At 41.1% G+C, this 15,083-nt stretch overlaps 1 protein-coding gene across 19 annotated transcripts in view; it reads right to left on the reverse strand.

The window, feature by feature from the left end:
• LOC143023100 (uncharacterized) overlaps window positions 1-15,083 on the reverse strand; it is a 46,112-nt gene that overhangs the window by 16,139 nt on the left and 14,890 nt on the right. For 9 of the 19 annotated variants that reach the window (XR_012966155.1, XM_076181586.1, XM_076181584.1 and 6 more), the window contains one exon: window positions 10,627-10,745. The exons of 4 other annotated variants lie outside the window; for them this stretch is intronic. The gene's annotated coding sequence lies outside the window, so the exon portion shown is untranslated. 6 more of the 19 variants (XM_076181595.1, XM_076181588.1, XM_076181594.1 and 3 more) reach the window with 4 other exon arrangements.

Here is a 15,083-nt window from a genome sequence, read left to right on the forward strand (position 1 = left end):
GGATCAAGGTCAATCATTGGAAGGACTGTCACAGAAGCTTTTCCTGGGTGTTGACCTCGATGCAGGAACTGCATCATACCAAACCATGATGGCCTTGGAGAGTGGAGAAGTAAGGATGTCTTCCACAGTATATCTAACTCTGATGTTGGATCCTCTTCTGTCGTGTGAACCAGTGGATTGTAGATGATAGGTTCTAATGCTGGAGGAATTTTGAAGTACTGAATGTTAATGCGACCAATGGCAGCAATCTCTTCATCCGTCACACGGACTTTGGGGACAGCCTTGCTCGTTTTTGTCGCCCTGGCTGTTCAACTTATACATGTATGGGGTGGTGCGAGAGGTGAATGCAAGGGTAGTGGGAAAGGGATTGGAGATGGTTAAAGAAAATGGAGAAAAGTGGGAGGTGAGCCAGCTGTTGTTTGCGGATGACACTGCGCTTGTGGCAGGATCGGAGGAGGGATTGAGGAAGTTGGTGGCAGAGTTTGGGAGAGTATGTGATAGAAGAAAGCTAAAGATAAATGTGGGTAAAGTAAGGTGATGAGATGTACAAGGGGTGAAAGTGGCATTAGACTGGAAGTGAGCATTAAGGGAGAGCGACTGGAGGAAGTGGATATTTTTAGATACTTGGGTGCAAATATGGCAGGAAAAGGTGGAGTGAAGGTGGAGGTAGAATGTAGATTGAGAGAAGTAAGTAAATGCCTTGGTGGATTAAAGAGTGTAATGAGGAATAGACATTTGGGAATGGATGCGAAGAGGAGACTGTATGAAGGAGTCATTGTGCCAACAGCACTGTATGGGGCAGAAACATGGAACATAAGAGAAGAAGAGAGAAGGAGTTTGAAGGTGTTTGAGATGAGGTGTCTGAGAAGTATGGTGGGGGTTACTAGGCTAGATAGAGTGAGAAATCAGGAGATGAGGAGGAGAACAGGGGTGGAAAAGGAGCTGGGAGATAGGGTTGATGAAAGAATATTAGGATGGTTTGGACACATGGAAAGAATGAGTGAAGAAAGACTAGTAAAAGAGGTATGGAAGGCAGATGTGGAGGGAGTGAACATGAGGGGACGTCCTAGGATGAGGTGGATGGATGGGGTGAAGGGGGCTTTGGGGAAGAGGGGAATGTCTGTTGAGGAAGGACGGGAGAGGACAGAAGACAGGGGTGAATGGAGAATGGTTGTATATGGATGATGTTGTGATTGCATGAGGTGGAATGGGTGGGGTGGGGGGTGAGGTAGTATGTGTGAGCAAAAGTTGACGCAGCTCGAAGGGATTTCTCCCCATCCTCTCCTTTTATGCAAGGGGGAACGGAGAGGGGGGGGTCGCCGATTTAATGAAGCGGCCTTGCTGTGGATGTGCTGTGTCTTGCGACACTGCTTCTGACCTAGGGCAGTGGGCAAGGTGCAGGGATGACCCGTCATCCAGGAGGTGCTCAGATAAGAGGGATGGTGGGAGGGGTGTGGAGTGTATTCAGGGATGAAATGGGTGGGAATGATTTAATGCCTTTCCCTTTTTGGCTACCTCCCTTGTAAGGGGGAAAAAGCCATGGTATATGTATGATGTACTAAAACACTAGTACATGTGCACTAGCACTACTATATTAGTACACTAATATACTAGTTCTAGTACACTGGTAAATTATAATGTTTAACTAATACAAGTATACAAGAAAATTAGTACACCAGTATTAATACACGAGAACACTAGTACTAATACCCTAGTACACTCGTAGTAGTTCACTAATACTAGTACACTAGCACTAATACACTAGTAACAGTTACTAATGCTAGTACTAGTACTACTACATTAGTACTAGTATATTAGTACAAGTACACTAGTATTGTTACACTAGCACTGGTATATTAGTATAAGTTTACTGGTACAATAGTACTAATACACTAGTTCATGTAAAACTAATAGACAGCTCGTACATGTGTAATAAACACATATAAAACTTAGGAACGAATATGTGAATATACGCAGGAAAAAAAAAAAAAAACTACGAGAAAGATATAATAGACAAATGCAAGGATCAACCAAGTCTGCCACTCTTTTTTTCTTGTTCCTGCAGGTGACAGTGACCCGCATCCGCACAGTAAGCAATTATCGTCATGTCAACAATCGACTTGACCTCTCACCTGACCCCCAGAAGATGCGATGCTCACACGTGACCCCGATTCCTACGTGAGGTCGGAGTTAGCAGGCATCGTGTCACATCTCATTGCAAATATATATATACATATATATATATATATACATATATATATATATATACATATATATATATATGCAAAGAAATCACAAAACACACGTGATAAAATATTTTTTTTGCAGAAACCACCGGGAAATTGAAAAAACAGATAGAACTTGAGTTTGGGTTTATTTAAATTGGACAATTTTATTATTGACAAAATTGTGTGTGATAAAATGTAACATGGGACCTCTCCGAGTATCCTTGTCTTCTTATGTATTTATTGTTTCTTTCTGTATTGCTTTTTTGTACCTTTGAAAATGTCTAAATAGACGAAAACGTTCGGTATCTGTTTTTTCAATTTCCCGGTGGTTTCTGCAAAAAAAAAAAAAAAAAAAAAAAAAAAAAAAATATATATATATATATATATATATATATATATATCATACTAACATGTAACAGAAATAAATATATAAAATAGAAATAATTCTTTCCGTAAAGGAAGAGCAATTCCCCATAAGCTTTGCTTCATGTTCTCCCTTTTCAACAAGTAATTTTGTAAAAATTTTGTATATGTATAAATTGTATTTCATTTTGTTGAAAACTCCTTTACAGATATGTAAATGATAAATTAAAAGACAAACACAAAATAGTGAAACTGCGTGAAAGAGATAAAGAATATATAGATGACATAGAAATGGCTTAAGTTATGATCAGACATTTCAGGTCTGTTTTTACAACTGAAAGCTCACAAATTTGGGAAGATGGACAACGAGAAACATCCCCAAAATGAAATACAGGTAAACGTCGACTTACGATGGCATTAGGTTTCGATAGAGCCATCGTAAGACGATTTCATCGTAAGTCGATCCCCAATTTGTGTATCACTCTGTTCCGTGGTCACTGTACCTAGCTTACCTGTATATTAACCACCAGAGATACTGAATATAGCCTATTAAACATGTACAGTAGTTTATTTAATTATTTTTATCCTTTTTACCATATTCAAACACTATAATATGTATTTTCAGTACGGAACTTAAATCTCGTGGGCAGCAGCCAATGCCAGCCGTACGACGTGACGTAATAATACTCGCATCATAAAATATAGTCACCGCTTATATCGATCGTTCTCTCTTTCACCCGCGAATTTTGAAAACCACAGAGAATGGGATTCAGGGCACATTTGAGAGAATGTAAAAACACAGGGGCGACTACAATAAATATAATCAAGACGCCGATATGGCAGCGTTGCGAATCCACTTGCTCCTCATGACGCCTACGTGTGCGGCACCGTATGGAAGGGGTTAAATTATCATATCGTCGTCGTCGTCGTCGTCATCGTAAAGTCGAACAATCGTAAGTCGCGGCCATCGTAAGTCGACGTTTACCTGTAAATAAATTAAAAGTCACGCAGAAAGAAATGAGACAAAATATAAAACCTAGATGTTAGGAAATCACATGGACCGGATGGAATTGCAAATTGGATATTGAAAGAGTGTACAGCTAAACTAACGGACAAATTATACAAGATAATAGATTTCTCACTCAAAGAAGGAAAGGTACTACAAGATTGGAAAATGCAAACATTGTACCAATATATAAAGGAGGAAACAAAGAAAATCCTATTAACTTCAGACCGGTATCCATTACAAGCACAGTATCAAAAATATGTGGAAAGGTTATTAGGAACAAATGGATCAAACACTTGGAAGAGAATAAAATACAAAACCCTAAACAATTTGGAAGATTGTGTATCACACACTTAATATGTTTTTACTCAAGATTAATTTCTTAGCATTTCCCACTGCAGCTATCTTTCCCTCCCTGTCCTCCTTCACATTAAGCAACTCCCTAAAATATTCTGCCCATCTTCCCCTTACTGCCTTCTCCTCCATTATCATCTCTCCATCTGCACCTTTTACCTTTTCTTCTCTACTTGATTCACCTCCTCTTCCTCTCTTAATTTCTTTCCAAAACATCTTTTTATTACTTTCAAAATTTTCTGTCATACTCTTACCCCATTTTACATCTGCTCTCCTCTTTGCCTCCTTTACCTTTTTCTTTACTTCTCTTTTCTTTTCCCTGTACTTGTAGCTTGTTAAGTGTAGTTGGGAAGGCTTATGGAAGGATCTTGATTGAGAGGATTAGGAGAGGAACAGAGGGAGTAATTGGTGAGGAACAGTGTGGGTTTAGGACAGGTAGAGGTTGTGTAGATCAGATTTTTGTGGTAAGACAGATATGTGAGAAAGCTATAGGAAAGGGGAAGGATGTTTTCTGGACCTTTATGGATCTGGAAAAGGCTTACGACAGGGTAGACAGAAAGGCACTGTGGGAGGTTATGCGGATATACGGGATAGGAGGAAAGCTTCTTGGAGCTGTCAAGAGTTTTTATGAGAGTAGTAGAGCTTGTGTCAGGATTAGAAATGGAGAGTGTGAGTGCTTTGAGGTAAAGGTGGGACTTCGTCAGGGATGCGTTATGTCACCCTGGCTGTTCAACTTATACATGGATGGAGTGGTGCAAGAGGTGAATGCATGGGTAGTGGGTCAGGGATTGGAGATGGTTAAGGAAAATGGAGAACAGTGGGAGGTGAGCCAGCTGTTGTTTGCGGATGACACTGCGCTTGTGGCAGGATCGGAGGAGGGATTGAGGAAGTTGGTGACAGTTTGGGAGAGTGTGTGATAGAAGAAAGCTGAAGATAAATGTGGGTAAATGTAAGGTGATGAGATGTACAAGGGCTGGAAGTGGCAGTAATCTGGAAGTGAGCATTAAGGGAGAGCAACTGGAGGAAGTGGATAGTTTTAGATATTTGGGTGCAAATGTGGCAGGAAAAGGTGGAGTGAAGGTGGAGGTAGAATGTAGATTGAGAGAAGCGAGTAAATGCCTTGGTGGTTTAAAAAGTGTAATGAGGAATAGACATTTGGGAATGGATGCTAAGAGGAGACTGTATGAAGGAGTGATTGTGACAACAGCACTGTATGGAGCAGAAACATGGAACATAAGAGAGAAAGAGAGAAGGAGTTTGAAGGTGTTTGAGATGAAGTGTCTGAGAAGTATGATGGGGGTTACTAGGCTAGATAGGTTGAGAAATGAGGAGGTGAGGAGGAGAACAGGGGTGGAAAGGGAGTTGGGAGATAGGGTTGATGAGAGAGTATTAGGATGGTTTGGACTCATGGAAAGATTGAGTGAAGAAAGACTAGTAAAGGAGGTATGGAAGGCAGATGTGGAGGGAGTGAACATGAGGGGACGTCCTAGGATGAGGTGGATGGATGGGGTGAAGGGGGCTTTGGGGAAGAGGGGAATGTCTGTTGAGGAAGGACGGGAGAGGACAGAAGACAGGGGTGAATGGAGAATGGTTGTATATGGAAAATGTTGTGATGCATGGGGTGGAATGGACGGGGGAATGGGGGGTGAAGTAGTGTGTGTGAGCAAAAATTTTGACGCAGCCCGAAGGGATTTCTCCCCGTCCTCTCCTTTATATGGGGGGACGGAGAGGGGGGGTCGCCGATTTAATGAAGCGGCCTTGCTGTGGATGTGCTGTGTCTTGCGACACTGCTTCTGACCCAGGGCAGTGGACAGGGTGCTGGGATGACCCGTCATCTAGGAGGTGCTAAGATGGGAGGGAGGGTGGAGGGGTGTGGAGTGTTTTCGGGGATGGAATGGGTGGGAATGATTTTATGCCTTGTCCTTTTTGGCTACCTCCCTGGTAAGGGGTAAAAAGCCTTGGTATAATGTATGTACTCAAGATTAATAGAAATAATACAAGAAAGAGATGGCTGGGCAGATTGTGCCTTCTTAGACTTGCAGAAGGCTTTTGACAAAGTACCACATAAAAAGCTAATAAGAACAATTGAAATAATAGGAGGAATACAAGGTAAGCTACTGGAATGGATGAGAGATTTCTCGAGTGGGAGAAAAATGAGAGTGGTACTTAGAGACAAGAACTCGAACTGGGAAGATATGATAAGTGGCATCCCACAGGGCTCTGTATTGGCTCCTTTAATGTTTCCCATTTATATAAATGATATGGATGAGGGAGTGAGGTATTACATGAACCTCTTTGCTGATAATGCCAAATTACTTACGAGAGCAAGCACAGAAGGAGACTGCAGATTGCTATAAGTACATACATACATACATATACCAAGGCTTTTTCCCCCTTCCAAGGGAGGTAGCCACAAAAGGAAAGGCATAAAAACACTCCCACCCATTTCATCCCTAAATACACTCCACACCCCTCCCACCCTTCCTCTCATCTGAGCACCTCCTGGATGACGGGTCATCCCTGAACCCTGCCCACCGTCCTGGGTCAGAAGCAGTGTCGCAAGACACAGTACATCCACAGCAAGGCCGCTTCATTTAATCGGCGACCCCCCCTCTCCGTCCCCCTTTGCTATAAGTAGACCTGGATAAAATATGGAAATGGAGTCAGAAGTGTGAAGTGAACTTTAACATTAAGAAATGCAGTACAATGGAATTTGGAAAAAGCAAAAATAGAATATCGGGTCAATATAAAATTGGTGCCAAGGAAGTCAAACAAGTCGACTCAGAAAGGGACCTAGGAGTAATTATCTCGAGTGACTTGACACCTGATAAACATGTCAATAAACTAGTTGGAGAAACTTTAAACTTATTAAGATCAATGAGAGTGGCCTTTGACAACATGGATGAAGAAATGGAGAAAATATTAATTACATTGATGAGACCTAAATTAGAGTATGCTGCGACACTATGGGCACCTAGTAAAGAAAGAAAGAAAGAAAAAAAAGAAAAAGAAGAAAAAAAAAAAAGAGCAGCAACAAAAATGGCACCTACACTTTTAATTTTGACATATGAACAAAGATTGGATAAGTTGCATCTATCAACACTGGAACAGAGAAGAGAATGAGGTGATTTAATTATCTACAGAATTATGAAAGGGAGGAAATTCTAGACAATTTATTAAAATGGAACAAGAGAAACAGGACATGAAAAGAAGCTAAAGAAGGACAGTTACAGAAGAGATTTGAAAAAGAATAGCTTCCCACATGGACTGATGTCTGGAACAAACTAAACGGGGAAACAGTGAGTGCCAAAACTATACAAGATTTTAAGAATAAACTGGATGTGGAGAGATAAAAAATGGGTCACAACAAGCATAGCTCTTGTCCCGTAAAATACAAATAGGTAAATACAACTATTATACCAATACCTAGTACACAAGTACTTTGGCAATTTGAATCTAAGTTGTGATCACTATTTGCAATGGTTTCACCAACTTCTATAACGACAATTGTCATACTCTCGTGGCTAGTGATCAACAGATCGAGTAAATTTCTATGTCTTCTGGGTCTTTTACATATAGAAAACTTAAGTAAATATTAACGAGTAAAAATAATATCCGTCTTGGTTATATGAACAGAATTTCCATGTAAAGCCAAACAAATAAGAATGCATATTACCAATACACCTTTACAACTAATATTTTTCTGCCTATCATGGTAACACATTAACTTAGTTTGGTTATACAAGGGATTGTTGGTAATCTACTTTTATTCATTTTTTTTATTTATTTATTATATTTATTTATTTATTTATTTATTTATTTTTTTTGAGTAGTGGGATCCCATTGAAAAGAAGAACGCTGGTCGTCACTTTTAACTTTTACATCTCCTTTCCATAAAACGAAATATACTAGAATAGTATGGGGTGAAGTGTTACATCCTGGGCATTTGTCCACAATGCAGTCATCCAGCCTCTTCTGGTAGCTTAGAAGGGCTGGGTGGTGGCTGCACCGCAGTCTGGTCAGGTGGACTGTGTCCTTTCGTGGGAGAGAGGATTCAGAGGGATGGCTATCAGGGGGTCTGGCATGTAGCAGTGTGTTGTCCTTTAGTGTGTTAATGGAGCAGTGAGTGATATGATCATGAATATGTTTCCGGAGGCTGGTATTTGGTGGTTTTGGAGGAAGAGAAGAGAGTATTTGTGTGTTTTTTTTTTATATATTTCTTGGTGTGTGTGGGTGTTCTGCTATATAGTGTAGTGGATGTGCTGTGTTTGTGGAGGCTGCAGCAAGTGTTTGTGTGTCTCTCTTGTCAAGGTGATCTTTGACTTTGAGGACTTTTGTTTCATAGTGTAGGTGGTCTGTAGGTGTTGTATATGTGCAGCCTGTAATTGTTTTTAATGCTTTGTTTTGTATGGTGGAATAAAAAGTGTAAGGAGGAATAGAAATTTGGGAATGGATGCTAAGAGGAGACTGTATGAAGGAGTGATTGTGACTACAGCACTGTATGGAGCAGAAACATGGAACATAAGAGAGGAAGAGAGGAGTTTGAATGTGTTTGAGATGAAGTGTCTGAGAAGTATGATGGGGGTTACTAGGCTAGATAGAGTGAGAAATGAGGAGGTGAGGAGGAGAACAGGGGTGGAAAGGGAGTTGGGAGATAGGGTTGATAAAAGAGTATTAGGATGGTTTGGACACATGGAAAGAATGAGTGAAGAAAGACTAGTAAAGGAGGTATGGAAGGCAGATGTGGAGGGAGTGAACATGAGGGGACGTCCTAGGATGAGATGGATGGATGGGATGAAGGGGGCTTTGGGGAAGAGGGAATGTCTGTTGAGGAAGGACGGGAGAGGACAGAAGACAGGGGTGAATGGTTGTATATGGAAGATGTTGTGATGCATGAGGTGGAATGGGGGGTGAGGTAGTGTGTGTGAGCAAAATTTTGATGCAGCCCGAAGGGATTTCTCCCCGTCCTCTCCTTTATATGGGGGGACGGAGAGGAGGGTCGCCGATTTAATGAAGCAGGCTTGCTGTGGATGTGCTGTGTCTTGCAACACTGCTTCTAACACAGGGCAGTGGGCGAGTTGCAGGGATAACCTGTCTTCCAGGAGCAGCCAAGATAAGAGGGAGGAAGGGGGGTGAATGGAAGTGGGGTATGTGTGAATGGAATAGGTGGGGGTGGATTTTATGCCTTTGTTTTTGGCTACCTCCCTTGTACCATATACCATACCAAAGGCTTTTTCCCTCTTGTATGGGGGGGGTACCCAAAAAGAAAAAGGCATAGAAACCACTCCCACCCATTCTATTTCCTATATATTCCACTCCCCTCCACCCTCCCTATTATCTTGGCACCTCCTGGAAGACGGGTCATCCCTGCATCCTGTCCACTGCCCTGGGTCAGAAGCAGTGTTGCAAGACACAGCACATCCACAGCAAGGCCGCTTCATAAATTCGGCAACCCCCCCCTCTCCGTCCCCTCATGCAGAAAAGGAGATGTGGAGAAATCCCTTCGGGCTGTGTCAAATTTTTCTCATACATACTTCCTTACCCCCCACCCCCACCCACTGCCCCTCATGCATCACAGCATCATCCATACACAACCCCTCTCCATTCACCCCTATCTTCTGTCCTCTCCCATCCTTCCTCCACAGACATTCCTCTCTTTTGTAATACCCCTTTCACCCCATCCATCCATCTCATCCTAGGTCGACCCCTCATATTCACTCCTTCCACACTTCTTTTACCAATCTTTCTTCACCCATTCTTTCCATGTGTCCAAACCATCCCAATACTCTTTCATCCACCCTATGTCCCAGCTCCCTTTCCACCCCTGTTCTCCTCCTAACCTCCTCATTTCTCACTCTATCTAGCCTAGTAACCCCTATCATACTTCTCAGACATTTCATTCAAACTCCTCCTCTCTTATGTTCCATGTTTCTGCCCCTTACAGTGCTGTTGGCACAATCACTCCTTTATATTATAAGCTCACTTGTAAGGGGGGAAAAGCCTTTGGTGTATATATTTGTGTCATCACAGACACATCAAATAGTCAAAGAATTTTCAAATATGTTCACCTTCCAAAACAAGGCAGTGAACAAGTGGAACACATTACCAGTTGTTGTTGCCTTGTGTTGTTCATAACAAAATAGAGGAACATGATCACCTTCACAGGCTCTCAACAGAGTTTCCACTTGCTATGTTGTGTTCTTGTGTGATGGCTACCTCAGTACCCCCTTCCTCCATGTTCTACCCTGTTAGAACCCTTACAGAATTGTTGGTCCAAGGATTGCAGTAGAAATAATAAGCCATACCAACTATCAAGGAGCTAACTCCGCACCCCCACCCACATGGAACCTGAGAAGAAAGAAGTGATATGGCAGAACTATTTGGGAGGCTGTGCACATAAGACAGACAAATATGAATTCAAATCTAAATATGATCATTGAAATTAAGGATATAGATTAATTTGCAACTGTACATGATTTTGAGAATAGGTATATCATATTGGAGAGTAGTAGATGGGACCCAACAAGCGTTGCTATTTTCCTACATACTACAGTTAGGTAAATGCATACATAACAGGACCCCATGAGCATAGCTCATTTCTTGTGGGTAAATATACATGAGAGGTAATATATTATTTTTTTTAACATGTCTTTCTATACACAATATTTCTCACACCTTGATTTTGCTTATATTAACAAAGTGTCCAGGGTTGAACATTGTCTCTTCTCTTCTGCAGCCACTCCTTTGCAGCTGGAGATGCCATCTGCAGCTCCACAGGCAACTGCATTATCAAACTGAAATAAATATATCAAATGTTATCAGCTAAATCTATCAAATCTATCTCAAATGACCATTAGCTGGAAGAATTAAAACTAAGGTCACATCCACTCACAAATACCCATTATCTTCTGTCCCAATCTCATCTGTATCCACATTATCCTTGATGTTAACTTATGTCAGCCACTGAGCAACAAATGATGGCATAATTTTTTGCCAAAGCACACAAAAGCTACACCAGTAGTGTGTGCAAAACAAAACATGAATTTAAAAATAGTTTAGATAAAATGAGATATGAAGACGGGACACCACGAGCATAGCTCCCCTTCCCGTAAAATACAACTAGGTAAATACAAAATAATTCAAATTATATAGTGAACCACAACAGCCATTCTGAACAACTAAAGTTGCATTGAGACATATTTCTATAGCCAGAATGATATAACACACTATACATACTGTACATATACTGTCATGGGGTTTTCCCCCCTTACAAGGGAGGTGGCCGAACTCAAAGACATAAATCCACTCCCACCCATTTCATTCCCCCATACTTCACTCCCACTCACCACCCCTCCCTCTCTTGCTCTTTTCTTGGTTCCTCCTGGATGATGGGTCATCCCTGCAGCTCGCCCACTGCCCTGGGTCAAAAGCAATGCAGCAAGGCCGCTTCATTTAATTAGTGACCCCCATCTTCGTCCCCTCATGCAGACAAAGAGAAGATGGGGAGAAATCCCTTTAGGCTGCATCAAAATATCATTTCCACATACTTCCTCACGGCATCATCCATACACAATTGTATACTACAATTAGGTAAATACAACTCTTCTCCACTCACCCCTATCTTCTATCTTCTTCCATCCTTCCTCAACAGACATTCCACTCTTTCCAATGCCCCTTTTACCCCAACCATCCATCACACCCTAGGTCGACCACTCATGTTCACTCCTTCCACACCTCTTTCACTAATCTTCCTTCACTCATTCTTTCCATGTGTCCAAACCATCCCAACACTCATAAACCCCATCTCCCAACTCCCGTTTCACCTCATTTCTCACTTTATCTAGCCTAATAACCCCTAACATACTTCTCAGGCATTTCATCTCAAACTCATTTATACTTTTCCTATCTTATATTCCATGTTTCTGCCTTATAAAGTGCTGTTGGCACAATCACTCCTTCATACAATCTCCTCTTAGCATCCATTCCCAAATGTCTATTTCTCATTGCACTTTTTAATCCACCAAGGCATTTACTTGCTTCTCTCAATCTACATTCTACCTCCACCTCCATTACTCCCTTTCCTGCCATATTTGCACCCAAATATCTAAAGCTATCCACTGCCACCAGTCTCTTCCAATTTGCTGCTATCCTCTCCCATTGTACATTTCATCACCTTGTATTTACCCACATTTATCTTCAACTTCCTTCTTTCACACACCTTCTCAAACTGATCCTACTACAAGCAGTGTCGTCAGCAAACAACAACTGGCTTATCTCCCACTTTTCTCCATTTTCTTTAACCATCTTCAACCCCTGACCCACTACCCTTGCATTTACCTCTTGCACCACCCCATCCATGTATAGATTGAACAGCCAGGGTGACAGAACACATCTCTGACCAAGTCCCACCTTTACCTCAAACCACTCACTCTCTTCATTTCTAATCCTAACACACACCCTACTCCTCTCATAAAAACTCTTGACTACTCTTAACAGCTTTCTTCCAATCTCATGTCTGTAATACCTCCCACAGTGCCTTCCCGTCTACCCTGTCATAAGCCTTTTCCAGATCCATAAAAGCCCAAAAAACATCCTTACCGTTTCCTGTACCTTTCTCACATATCTGTCTTACCACAAAAATCTGATATACGCAACCCCTACCTGTCGTAAACTCACACTGTTCCTCACCAATTACTCACTCTCCTAATCCTCTCAATCAAGACCCTCCCATAGGACTTCCCAACTACACTTAACAAACTGATCCCTTTGAAACTACTACACTCACACTTGTCCCCTTTTCCCGTGTAAAGTGGAATTATACAGGCAACTCTCCAGTCCTCTGGCACTCTACCCTCTCTTAATCAAATATTAAATAACCTCACCAGCCAGTCCACCATCTCTCTACCTCCTTTTTTCTGACATTCAGCATGACATCCATCCAACCCAGGTGCCTTACCTGCTCTCATCATCTCAACAACTGCCTTCACTTCATCTTTCCTTATTTCTCCTCCATTTTCTCCACTCATCACCGTCATTTTCTTAGCGCTTCCCACTGCAACTACCTTTCCCTATCCTCCTTCACATTTAACAACTCCCTAAAATATTCTTTATTTTGTATTTTATTTTGTATTTTTAGTTTTACCATAGATTTTTATTTTGATGTTTCAATTTGTAGTTTCACCATAAATAAATAGTTTTTCAATATATAAATAAAAATATAACTCTTTCAAAATTATTCTGAAATTACCTCAGCGGTGACGGTGTTTGGGGGACACTTCCGTAAAGGTGATTGGCTGTACAATACCGACTACCGATATGATTCCAGGAGACGAAACATCGAAGAAGCTTAGACAGAGGTACCTATGGAAGTGGCTAACAGCTATCAAGGGTATAACGAAGAAGACTTTCCAAGAAGATAAGGTGTTGGCAGCTAGACTAAGGGACGAGTACAGTAAAATATTCCCTGGGTTGTACGCTGACATCAAGACCTTTAATGTTTAAGTGTCAATACGCAAGTTCCAAGGGAAGGTGATCGCCTTCAAATTAACTCTAGAGAACGATAAACAATTCAAATACAGTGATGACATGTTTGACGGATTGGAGTGTTCGGACGATATGATAAGAGGAGGAGTCAGAGGCGTTCACGCGGCATTACTTCCCAGGATATAAGAAATTCGTTAAACATGGTGCAAAGTCTGATCACAGGAACTTCCAGATGCATTTCTTAGACAGACTTTTCAAAACATCAAAAAGAACTGTTATTCACAACAAATATGCTATAAGAAAGGTAAAAGCTGTGATTAAGCATAAGAATGAAACGAAAAAGAAAACTATCGTACACAACGCTCAATCTAACCTCAAACCAAGAACATAACTCTTTCAAAATGATTCTGAAATTACCTCAGTGGTGGCGGTGTTTGGGAGACACTTCCGTAAGGGATTCTCTGATTATCTATACCGGAACCACTAAAGAAAACAGAGAAATAGTGACGAAACGACCACACAATGTAGTATATAAGTTGTTCATGAATATTTTTTTAATTGAGCACGGAGTAATCAATATTCCTGAAGACATATTCAAACTAATAGAAGAAGCTATCAAGATCATTATGCCAGACTATGACACCGTCTACACATCAACCACTGGAGATTCATTGGAGGATATTAAGGATTAGATTTTGGACAAACTAAGGAAGGAAAATAAGGAACTACACGAGAAGTTGGTTCAGATCTTCACCATGATGAAGAGGATGAGAGATGAAGAGAGCGACGAAGAACATAGGTCGCCCAAATGTAGGCTTCACGCAGAAAAATACTGAGGTAGAATCTGACGAAGGCAAACCGTTGACTAAGAAATAAACCGCATCTGTGGATTGTATGGCCCGCAAACTAAGCGACCAAGTGCCACAGGACAAGCAACCTCCCGAAGGTAGTTGCAGCAAAGCCGCTGCTTGTATATAGAAAATTGAAATTACTCTGCTTATCATGTATGGGGTCACATTTTCATATTTCTTCACTACAACCAAGGTAAACAAAGTTATAGCATTCAATCAGCAATACATGTATCTACAGGTAGGTATGGGCCTAATATTACAATATTTGCATTCCTACATAGCATGGGTGCAAGCACTTGTTATACAAGGGGGTAAGGGGCTTCAGCCCATCCCCTAAAATTGAGAAAAGTATAACTATTGTTACTCACACACCCAAAAAATTATGTGTTTGCATCCTTGCTAAATGCCCAAATAAATATTAACAGCATTTTGCAAGAAAATGCAAAGGAAATGAATTGGGAAGAATTGACAATAAAAGGTGGAGAGGAACTCTTGGCAATGTCCTACTGGATCTGACCACTGATTATACATTGACACAATGGGTTAAAGAAAACACTAGATATGGACACAATGAAGAACCATAGAGACTAGATATTCACTTCTGAGCCTGGAAGAGTGACCACCTACTAATAGAGTTCGAGCTTAAGGAACAAAATGATGTAAGAAGAAATGAGAAACACAGAGAAGGAAGATTAATGTATAACAAAACTACATACATATACCAAGGCTTTTTCCCCCTTACAAGGGAGGTAGCCAAAAAGGAAAAGGCATAAAATCATTCCCATCCATTCCATCCCT

This window comes from Oratosquilla oratoria, unplaced genomic scaffold, assembly GCF_046742065.1.
Source record: "Oratosquilla oratoria isolate Oo_2021 unplaced genomic scaffold, ASM4674206v1 SCAFFOLD337, whole genome shotgun sequence".
Taxonomy (NCBI): Eukaryota; Metazoa; Arthropoda; class Malacostraca; order Stomatopoda; family Squillidae; genus Oratosquilla; species Oratosquilla oratoria.